The sequence below is a fragment of the Bufo gargarizans genome, chromosome 8 (genome assembly GCF_014858855.1).
Source record: "Bufo gargarizans isolate SCDJY-AF-19 chromosome 8, ASM1485885v1, whole genome shotgun sequence".
Classification (NCBI taxonomy): Eukaryota; Metazoa; Chordata; class Amphibia; order Anura; family Bufonidae; genus Bufo; species Bufo gargarizans.
In genome coordinates, this window is record NC_058087.1 from 74,566,999 (window position 1) to 74,579,130 (window position 12,132).

Below are 12,132 nucleotides of genomic sequence, written 5' to 3' on the forward strand. Positions count from 1 at the left end.
TGGTAATATACTGTTTGTATATGTCATGAAGCTGAATCTTACTGAATGTAGATGATCATAATTACTATTAGGTGTCCCTCCAAAATAGTATGTATGTGCAACATGGACAACAAATGAACAGAATTAAAAAAAGAGTTTTGGTCAAGGCACCCTCCTCTAGAGACTGGAAGAGGGTTTTTTGAAACAACAAAGCAGGGCGCCAAGAGGGAAACCACTAAAAGAGATATATATTGTAGGGTCAAAGTAGGGGCTGCCAAGGGTGGCTGGATGTGTACAACAAGCTACTGCATAAATGAAAAGTGGATGCATAAAAAACAAGGGTCCACCACCCAGACGGAGCCAAACCTTGTGGGGTCCCGGAACCAGGACTAAAAAGGTGTAACAATAAAGTAAAATTAAAGGAGAATAGATATTAAAGTTCTAAAATGTCGTATTGTTCTTGCGGAATCAATAAAATCAATCTTGATCAGATGAGATAAAGGTGACTTACTTTACTGAGGAGGAGGTCAATGGGATGAAGCTCAAGACACCCAAGGACCAAAACCTCCCCCTCCAGGATCGTTTGTAGTATTGTAGGAAATAAACACAGCCGTGTCCAACACTTCTGGTGTTTTTCCTCTTTTTATTTCTTCAAAAATCACAGGTCGGCTCAACGCGTTTTGGGGGAATACAAACCCCCTTCATCAGGAGCAGTGTAAGCAAGAATAAAACAGCTACAAGCAGTATTAAAAATATAACTCACCACTGGGCTTTATATATCTGACTTGATAATGCCATGTGCTGGGTAGGAGGTGGGAAAGATGTCATTTCCTGTCGGAGATAGGAAGTGTGCGTTCCACGCTGGAACGCACATTTAAATGGTGTAGGACATATAAAAAGAAAACATTTTATTGGGGCTAAAATGGTGGTGGGCTAAAAGATGGTGGCAGGGGTGGTGGGGAGTGTCCAGGGTGATTGGGTAGTGTGTAGATGGCACTCTATCAGCGTATCGAGCGGGATCTGACAGGACTTCCGGTCCTGATCATAGTGGAATGCATTTGTGGAGCGCACCTACACTTCCTGTTTCCGGTGGAGGTGCATTTCTGGTGGATGGAACGCACCAGAGGAACCCTTAGGATTGCGATCCTCTACCCCTATACTTGGGCTTGTGACCAGGGGGATCGAATTGTCCCCAAGTGTCTAATTATCTTGTTATTAGGCTATATTGGAAATTCTTTTGGGAATGTTTGAGGATAATCCCTTGTGTTTGTGTGGTTTCTGTCTGTTTTGGTTGGAAGGCCTCTTTTTGATTCATTTTAAGGGCTCTTTTGGTTGATACAGTTAGTAGATATTTAGGGTAGCCCTTTTCTCTAAAGCGCTGTTTCAAGATCTCAGGTTGTTCTCTAGCTGTTAAATCATCCGTACAATTCCATCTGATTCTTTTCATTTGACTGTACGGGATGTTTCTTTTCCATTTCTGGTGATGGCAACTTGTGTAATCAAGGTAACTATTTGAATCTACTTTCTTAAAATGGGTTTTGGTGGTGATTGTGTTAGGAATTTTAGTTAACTGTAGGTCGAGGAAAGTGGCTTCTTTTTGATCATATTCTGGGCTAAATGTTGGGCCCCAATCATTGGAATTGAGGTTCCCAATGAATGATTTGAGCTCTTCAACACTATTGTCCCAGATGAAATTAATGTCGTCTTTAAATCTTCGGCAAAATTTTATGTTTGGGTGGGATAAAAAGCCAAAAACATTCTCAAAGTGCCCCATAAAGAGGTTGGCGTAGGATGGTGCAAATTTCGTGCTCATTGCAGTCGCTTTAATTTGAATAAAACATTTTTTTGTTAAAAGTAAAAATAATTATGGGTTAAAATAAACTCAATAGCTTTTAAAATTAATTATTTTTGGGGAGTGGGCATGCTGGGATCTGTGGCTAAAAATTTGCTGATGGCTGAAAGGCTCAAGTCATGTTTGATGTTGCTATATAGCAGGGCTGGCCAATCTGCGGCTCTCCAGCTGTTGTAAAACTACAACTCCCACCATTCCCTGCTGTAAGCTGATAGCTGTAGGCAGACTGGGAATGCTGGGAGCTGTAGTTTTGCAACAGCTGGAGAGCCGCAGGTTGGCCAGCCCTGCTATATAGTGATGCAACATCTAAAGTGAACCATATGTAGCCTTTTTTCCATTCCAAAGGTTGGAGTAGATTTTAGGGCTGCAGCTAACGATTATTTGAATAATCGATTAGTTGTCGATAATTTCATCGAAAAAAAACACAAAAATGACAAAAAAAGGGGTTTATATGATTTTACTTGAAAAATTATGTTCAAAGGCCATATTAAAACAAATTGTGAGGGGGATCTGTGGATGGCACTGTTATAGGGAGGGGGATCTGTGGGTGGCACTGTTATGGGGAGGGGGATCTGTGGATGGCACTGTTATAGGGAGGGGGATCTGTGGGTGGCACTGTTATGGGGAGGGGGATCTGTGGATGGCACTGTTATGGGGAGGGGGATCTGTGCATTGTTATGGGGAAGGGGATCTGTGCATTGTTATGGGGAGGGGGATCTGTGCACTGTTATGGGGAGGGCGATCTGTGGATGACACTGATATGGGGGATCTATGGATGACACTATATATCTTATGCTATATGTGTCATCCACAGATCTCCCCCATAACAGTGTCATCCACAGGTCCCCCTCCCCATAACAGTGCACAGATCCCACTCCCCATAACAGTGCACAGATCCCACTCCCCATAACAGTCCCATCCACAGATCCCCCTCCACATAGCAGTGCACAGACCCCCCTCCACATAGCAGTGCACAGATCCCCCTCCCCATAACAGCCCGGCCCCGCAACTCGCAGCAGTAGACTATTCTGGCAGTAACTTTTACTCAGCGCATCTTTATTACCTTACAATGAAGCGCCGTTAACAGGCAGAGTGGGTGGCGGCATAACGTCACTCACTCACGTGACGCGCCTGCTCCTCCCACTTTATGAATAAAGCAGGCGCGTCACGTGAGTGAGTGACGATACACCGCCGCCCGCTCTGCCTGTTATTGGAGCTTCATTGTAAGGTAATAAAGATGCGCCGATTCAAAGTTCAAGGACCTGCAGGCATAGCGCCTGACCACCCGCTCCCGCACGCATAGCAACGAATCGGCAGATTATTTGATCATGGGATTCGTCGACAACGAATCCCGTTATTGAATATTATCGATAACGTTGGTTAATCGTTGCTGTCCTAGTAGATTTATTAGGTGTGAAGTATCCTTTAGAAAAGATGGAAGTTTTGCCACATGTTTTTAAAGGTAATGGTCCACATATGCGGATAAGTCAGACTGAGAGACTCAATTCCGGATATGATAGGTCTTCCTGGGGGTTTATGTAAAGATTTATGGATCTTGGGTAGGAAATAGAACCGCGCTATAGAGGGATGGGCCATCATCAAGAATCTTTTTTTTTGTGCCTGATTGGAATCCAAGTTTGATCAGTTCGAACAGGGATTTTTTTAAAGTGGGGGTAGGGGTGTTCCTTGAGTATTTTATAGTATTCTTGGTCTGAAATAATCCTGCTGGATTCCTCCAGTAGTAAGCATAGTCTAGGATTACAATTCTGCCCCCTTTGTCTGCATTTTTTATCACAATATCAGTGTTTTTCTTGAGACTTTTGAGGGCTTCCCTTTCCCTTGGGTTTAGGTTGTTCTTGGATTGGGGGGGGGGGGGGGATCTGTGGAATTGGTGATGATGGTTCTAAGATCATTAAGTACAATGTTATAGAAACTTTTGAGGTGTGGACCTCTGCTCTCTAGTGGGTAGAAATTGGATTTTCCTCTTTGGATGGTATGGGGGTTGTGTCTTGTTGGGATGATTCTGTTGATTAATCGGTTGGGTCTGAGAGTGTGGTGGGTGCCTTGATGTTTATCTCACTGTTTCTATCGGGATCGGTTTTCATTTGTTCTTTAATTGAGAAATGGGGTCTAAGAGTGAGCTTGCGGATAAACTGGTTCAGATCAACAAAAAGTTTGAATAAGTCAGGTCCTTGGTAGTGCAAAAAGAGAGCCCTTTGTTGAGTAGTTCTATCTCATTGGGTTTGAGTTTATATTTGGAGAGATTAAAAATGCCCTTCTCATTCATATCATCTGTAGGTTGTGATGTACTATGAGTGGAAATGCTGTCAGCAAGGGGTTCTATTTTTTTAATTTGGATATTTTTCTTTTGGGAATTTCGAAATCTGCTTCCTCTGCATCCTCTATCGCTTTTTGGTCTTTTCTTGGTTCGAGATATCGGGGGGTGAAGAAATGTGTGATTTTTAGATTGTGTTTGGACTGCGGAGATCCCATGGATGGGAAACCTATTGGAGTGAAGAAGGGGCTCAGTATTTGAACGCTTGAAAGCTTTGTTCTGATGGGTAATGTGGGATTTGGAAGTAGTACAGGGGATAATTTGTCTAAAAAAGGGCTGTCTATTAAGTTGGTGGGCAGGACTAAAAAAAATAAAAAATCTGAGGTGTTGCTAGAAACAGAATAGGTAGATATATTACAAGTGGATTTATGTCCAACAGGGTTGGGCTGATCTGGCAAAGTGGGTGGGGTGGTGGGGAGGTACGATGGGGCTACAAAGTAGTGGGTATTGGGTTCCAGGAGATGTTTTGGTCCATGGATTAAGGAGTTACCTACAGAGGTTGGTGGGGTGTATGTTGATAGATTACCCAGATTCACAATTTCACCAGGATCTGCTGAGTCTCTTGTAGGAGAGTTTGGAGTCTGTTGTTGATTTGGATTGGGTGCAGGGCTTCCGGTCGAAAGTAGTAAGGGGCTAGGTGTTTTAACTACTGTTTGTGGTTCAGAGTACATCCTAGAGGTGCTATGGATATTTTGGATTGATGAAGGAGATTTTAGTTTGGTTAGGTCTATGTTGTTTTTGGTAGAGATCTTGCTGTTGAAAAAGGTTCTCGTGTTTTGTAACTTATTATGGGGAGGGGCTTTGTGGTTGGTGCTGGGGCCAAAGGGGGGAGGAGGCTTGAAGGGTATCCTGGTATTGGTCGAGGTTATTAGGTGGGAGGGGATATGTTTGGGGCCACTGTACTTCACTTTTATTCTTCTCTCCCAATTTCTAATTTTATTTGCTAGATAATCTATCATATCCCTCTCTAATTTTCTACATTTGGACCTAACTTCCCCATACTAAAATTTCCTAAACATTTCTTTAGAGAAAAGGGCTACCCTAAAAATCTAATAACTGTATCAATCAAAAGAGCCCTTAAAATGAATCAAAAAGAGGCCTTCCGATCAAAACAGACAGAAACCACACAAACACAAAGGAATATCCTCAAACATTCCCAAAATAATTTCCAATATAGCCTGATAACAAGATACAACTCAGAACATACAAAAATCCGACAGATATTAAAACAAACATTGGGGCGTACTCAAGAAAGACCCCATCCTAAAGAAAGATTTACCGACCCTAAAAACAAGACCACAAAAGACAATGTACAACTTACTCTGTTTAAAGGGAACCTGTCATCAGCTTTATGTTGACCTCACTGAGGGCAGCATCAAATAGTGACAGAAATGCTGATGTCAGCGGTGTGTCACTCATCAGCTAAAAGTAAGTGGTTGCCGAGAACCAGCATCATAATCATTACAGGCGTCGAAAAGAGTAAAATCTACCTGAGAAGAGTCATGGTTATTGATAATCTCATGCACGCTCACCCATCTGCTGATGATTGGCAGTTCTCTCCTAGAGAGAAAGGGAGAAAACTAGGTAGAAGCCTCTCAGTCATTAGCAGGTGGGAGAGCAGGAGATTATGAATAACCATGACTCTTCTCAGGTGGCCGGGACTCTTTTCCAGGCCCAGTCTGCAATTATTGTGGTTGGTTCTCGGCAACCATTTACTTTTAACTTTTAAATGACCGACCACTGAAATCAACTCACCTGTCTCTACTTTATTCTGCTGTTAGTATGGGCAGCATAAAGTTGATGACAGATTCCCTTTAAAGAAAAAGATAAAATAGATTCAAATTCAAAAGGGGCCTACAGGTGTAAAAATAAAAAATGTAAATGCTGCGACATAATTACTCACAACAGGAAAGATATAGACATCCCTTCCTCCAATGAAACATTCCACCTAAAACATAATATGAATTGTGGCACCAGCAACATCATCTATTTATTACAGTGCCCATGCAAATTACTATATGTAGGGAAGGACCACACAGACTTTACGCAATAGAATGAATGAACACCGCTGTAATATCAATAGGAAGGTTCAAGACATTTCTCCACTCATCATGACGGTGATCCCTCCCTACTCCGTGTCACCCCCTTGGAATAGATCCCTCAATCCTATCAAGGCCTATGCAGGAAAGAGATGTTCTGGATTTTCCGCCTGAATACATTATCCCCTTTCAGGTTGAATAGAAACATAGAATGTGTTGGCAGATAAGAACCATTTGGCCCATCTAGTCTGCCCAATATACTAAGTACTATGGATAGCCCCTGGCCCTATATTATATGAAGGATGGCCTTATGCCTATCCCATGCATGCTTAAACTCCTTCACTGTATTTGCAGCTACCACTTCTGCAGGAAGGCTATTCCATGCATCCACTACTCTCTCAGTAAAGTAATACTTCCTGATATTACTTTTAAACATTTGCCCCTCTAATTTAAAACTATGTCCTCTTGTAGCAGTTTTTCTTCTTTTAAATATTCTCTCCTCTTTTATCTTGTTGATTCCCTTTATGTACTTAAAAGTTTCTATCATATCTCCTCTGTCTCGTCTTTCTTCCAAGCTATACATGTTAAGGTCCTTTAGTCTTTCCTGGTAAGTTTTATCCTGCAATCCATGTACCAGTTTAGTAGCTCTTCTCTGAACTCTCTCCAAAGTATCAATATCCTTCTGGAGATATGGTCTCCAGTACTGAGCACAATACTCCAAATGAGGTCTCACTAGTGCTCTGTAGAGCGGCATGAGCACCTCCCTCTGTCTACTGGTAATGCCTCTCCCTATACACCCAAGCATTCTGCTAGCATTTCCTGCTGCTCTATGACATTGTCTGCCTACCTTTAAGTCTTCTGAAATGATGACCCCTAAATCCCTTTCCCCAGATACTGAGGTTAGGACTGTATCACTGATTGTATATTCTGCTCTTGGGTTTTTACGCCCCAGGTGCATTATCTTGCACTTATCAACATTACATTTTAGTTGCCAGATTTTTGACCATTCCTCTAGTTTTCCTAAATCCTTTTCCATTTGGTGTATCCCTCCAGGAACATCAACCCTGTTACAAATCTTTGTGTCATTAGCAAAAAGACACACCTTACCATCAAGGCCTTCTGCAATTTCGCCGATAAAGATATTAAACAATATGGGTCCCAGAACAGATCCCTGAGGTACCCCACTGGTAACAAGTCCATGGTCTGAATATACTCCATTGACTACAACCTTCTGTTGTTTGTCCCTCAGCCACTGCCTAATCCATTCAACAATATGGGAGTCCAAGTTCAAAGTCTGCAATTTATTGATATGCCTTCTATGTGGGACAGTATCAAAAGCCTTACTAAAGTCTAGATAAGCGATGTCTACTGTGCCTCCGCCATCTATTTTAGTCACCCAATCAAAAAAAAATATCAATAAGATTAGTTTGACATGATCTCCCTGAAATAAACCCATGCTGTTTTTCATCTTTCAATCCATGGGATTTTAGATGTTCCACAATCCTTTTCTTAAGTATGGTTTCCATTAATTTCCCCATTATTGATGTCAGGCTTACTGGCCTATAGCTGCCCAATTCCTCCCTACTACCTATCTTGTGAATGGGCACAACATTTGCTAATTTCCAATCTCCTGGGATGACTCCTGTTACCAGTGATTGGTTAAATAAATCTGTTAATGGTTTTGCTAGTTCGCCGCTGAGCTCTTTCAATAGCTTTGGGTGTATCCCATCAGGCCCCTGTGACTTATTTGTATTAATTTTAGACAGCTGACTTAGAACCTCTTCCTCTGTAAAGACACATGCATCAAAAGATTCATTAGTCTTCCTCACTAACTGGGGTCCTTTTCCTTCATTTTCCTTTGTAAAAACTGAACAGAAGTATTCATTGAGGCAGTCAGCTAGTTCTTTATCTTCTTCCATATACCTTCCTTCTTTTGTTTTTAATTTGGTAATTCCTTGTTTTAATTTCCTTTTTTCATTTATGTATCTGAAGAATGTCTTATCACCTTTTTTCACTGACTGAGTTAATTTCTTTTCTGCCTGTGCTTTAGAAGCTCTTATAACTTGTTTGGCCTCTTTCTGCCTAATCTTATAAATTTCCCTGTCATCCTCGTTTATTTTTTTTTTGAATACCACAGTGGTCTCTTCCTTTTTTTTGCTTTTACTGACAAGCCTAATGCAATTATCTGTTGCCTTCAATAGTGCCACTTTTAAGTAGTCCCATTTCTCCTGGACTCCATTAAAACTGTTCCAGTTTTTGTGTGGTGTGACTCAGTCACTGTACTTATAGTAAACCACACAGACTGGTGATCACTAGATCCCAAGCTTTCCCCTACAGATACCAAATTCCCATTTGTGAATACTACAAACCGGATTCCAAAAAAGTTGGGACACTAAACAAATTGTGAATAAAAACTGAATGCAATGATGTGGAGATGGCAAATCTCAATATTTTATTTGTAATAGAACGTAGATGACAGATCAAACGTTTAATCCGAGTAAATGTATCATTTTAATAGAAAAATACGTTGATTCAAATTTTCACGGTTTCAACAAATCCCAAAAAAGTTTGGACAAGTAGCAATAAGAGGCTGGAAAAAGTAAATTTGAGCAAAACAAAGAGCTGGACGTCCAACTAACACTAATTAGGTCAATTGGCAACATGATTGGGTATAAAAAGAGCTTCTCAGAGTGGCAGTGTCTCTCAGAAGCCAAGATGGGTAGAGGATCACCAATTCCCACAATGTTGCGCAGAAAGATAGTGGAGCAATATCAGAAAGGTGTTACCCAGCGAAAAATTGCAAAGACTTTGCATCTATTATCATTAACTGTGCATAACATCATCCGAAGATTCAGAGAATCTGGAACAATCTCTGTGCGTAAGGGTCAAGGCCGTAAAACCATACTGGATGCCCGTGATCTCCGGGCCCTTAAACGACACTGCACCACAAACAGGAATGCTACTGTAAAGGAAATCACAGAATGGGCTCAGGAATACTTCCAGAAACCATTGTCAGTGAACACAATCCACCGTGCCATCCGCTGTTGCCAGCTGAAACTCTACAGTGCAAAGAAGAAGCCATTTCTAAGCAAGATCCACAAGCTCAGGCGTTTTCACTGGGCAAGGGATCATTTAAAATGGAGTGTGGCAAAATGGAAGACTGTTCTGTGGTCAGACAAGTCACGATTCGAAGTTCTTTTTGGAAATCTGGGACGCCATGTCATCCGGACCAAAGAGGACAAGGACAACCCAAGTTGTTATCAACACTCAGTTCAGAAGCCTGCATCTCTGATGGTATGGGGTCACATGAGTGCGTGTGGCATGGGCAGCTTGCATGTCTGGGAAGGCACCATCAATGCAAAAAAATATATTCAGGTTCTAGAACAACATATGCTCCCATCCAGACGTCATCACTTTCAGGGAAGACCCTGCATTTTTCAACAAGATAATGCCAGACCACATTCTGCATCAATCACAACATCATGGCTGCGTAGGAGAAGGATCCGGGTACTGAAATGGCCAGTCTGCAGTCCAGATCTTTCACCTATAGAGAACATTTGGCGCATCATAAAGAGGAAGGTGCAACAAAGAAGGCCCAAGACGATTGAACAGTTAGAGGCCTGTATTAGACAAGAATGGGAGAGCATTCCTATTTCTAAACTTGAGAAACTGGTCTCCTCGGTCCCCAGACGTCTGTTGAGTGTTGTAAGAAGAAGGGGAGATGCCACACAGTGGTGAAAATGGCCTTGTCCCAACTTTTTGGGGATTTGTTGACACCATGAAATTCTGATTCAACATATTTTTCCCTTAAAATGGTACATTTTCTCAGTTTAAACTTTTGTTCCGTGATTTATGTTCTATTCTGAATAAAATATTAGAAGTTGGCACCTCCACATCATTGCATTCAGTTTTTATTCACGATTTGTATAGTGTCCCAACTTTTTTGGAATCCGGTTTGTAAATCTAAAATGGCCTCTTCCGGGTTGGCTCCTCAACTACTTGCTGTAGAGATAATCCCAGTAGGGAATTTAGAATATCTGTACTCCTGGCAGAACTAGCTATTTTGGTTTTCCAGTTTACATCAGGAAGATTAAAGTCTCCCATAACTTCCCCTTTCAATGTCCTTTTAGCTATTTCCTCAACTAGTAGATCATCTAATTATTTTACTTGGCCAGGTGGTCTGTATATCACACCTACACGAGTTACCTTATGATTATCAAGCTGCAACGTAACCCAAACTGACTCTAAATTGGTCTCGCTAACTTGTATTAGATTAGATTTTATGCTATCTTTCACATACAGGGCTAACCCTTCCCCCTTTCTTGCCTTCTCTGTCTTTCCTATATCGAGAGAACCCTGGTATTGTTATATCCCAGTCATTACTCTCGTTGAACCATGTCTCAGTAACAGCCACTAAATCTATATTCTCACATGCCATTATAGACTCAAGTTCATTGATCTTATTCCCTAAACTGCGAGCATTTGTAGACAAGACTCTGAGCTTGTCATTTCTTAACCTATGTGCTACTGGCATCTTCTGGCATTGTTCCGGGGGGCAGTCGGACTGCTGGATTATCACTCTTTTGCCCCCCTTTTCTAGTTTAAATGCTCCTTAGCAAATACTTTGAACTGTTCACTGAGGACATTCATTCCCTTGAGAGAAAGATGCAAACCATCTTTCTTGTACAGTTCTTTTCCATTCCAACTAGAGCTAACATGAGACACAAAGCCAAACCCTTGGTTCAGACACCATTCACCAAGCCATACATTGAATTCCTTAATGTGCATCTGCCTGTCATGCTGAAGGTTATGCACAGACAAATCTGCAGAGAATGACACAGTTGATGCAACCTCCCGTATATCATTACCAAGTGTGTGAAACGCTCCTTTCACCTTTGAAACCTCATTGCAAGCCAGATCATTTGTCCCAAGATGGACAATGACATCCACCTCCCTTTCCTGCTTTGCTTGCTTAACAATATTAAGGATACGTCGTCTGTCCCTGCTAGCGGTAGCACCAGGGAGACATCTCACAAAACCATTTTCCCCAAACTTCACACCTCTTATGATCGCCCACCAACAGCTGCTTACTATCAGTCCTCACCTTATCCTTTTTGTCTTCGGCTGCAGTCTTGCATACCTTAGGCATAGGAGATGATTTTTCCTGCAAATGAATTCTGGAAAACCACAGACTGTGGGACATGTCTTCTATTATGTCCTCTATAAATGAGTCCCCTTGAGTATACCAACTACTAGCTGGTACTGTATAAGAGAATTACAATAGTATTTATTCTCTCTATAAACATCAATAATCCCTTTCACGAATGTCAACAACTATCTCTATCATTATGGTTATTTATCATCACAGTTTTTACCACTATGGTCTTTTAATTATTTTCTGGGTCTTTTTACCATCATTTTAACCTCCAGCACTTCTCCTTTTTGTTATTAATGCCTTTAGAAATAATATAACAATCATGATTAGGATACATGGTACTTATATATATAATTATTTTGTCATATATATATATATATATATATATATATATTATATTTTTTTTTTTTATTATTTATATATTTATTCCATCATATACATATTTATGTATTTATTTGTATACATATTTATATATATCGTGAGCTACATTTTTATATTGATTTTTTATAGATTGTAATAATTATGTTTCATGTCAGAAACCTGTGCTCTTATTATATCCACCATAATGTATGCAAATGAGCTTTATTTATCAGAATATATGCCAATGAGCTCTATATACCACTAAGCATTCAGACAAATCAGCAACACCACCATTGCATTTTTGTAACACTACATTTCTTAACACTATTTTTGAATATACTATACTAAGCAGCCCACTGGTGCATTCCACCCACCGGAAACGCCCAGATCTCAGTGGACCGGAAACGCACCT

The 12,132-nt window shown here is 40.9% G+C and overlaps 1 protein-coding gene across 2 annotated transcripts in view; it reads right to left on the reverse strand.

Annotated features, from left to right (window-relative positions):
* The window catches only part of ICA1L (islet cell autoantigen 1 like), a 65,675-nt gene that overhangs the window by 23,635 nt on the left and 29,908 nt on the right, over positions 1-12,132 (reverse strand). The window lies entirely within an intron of this gene.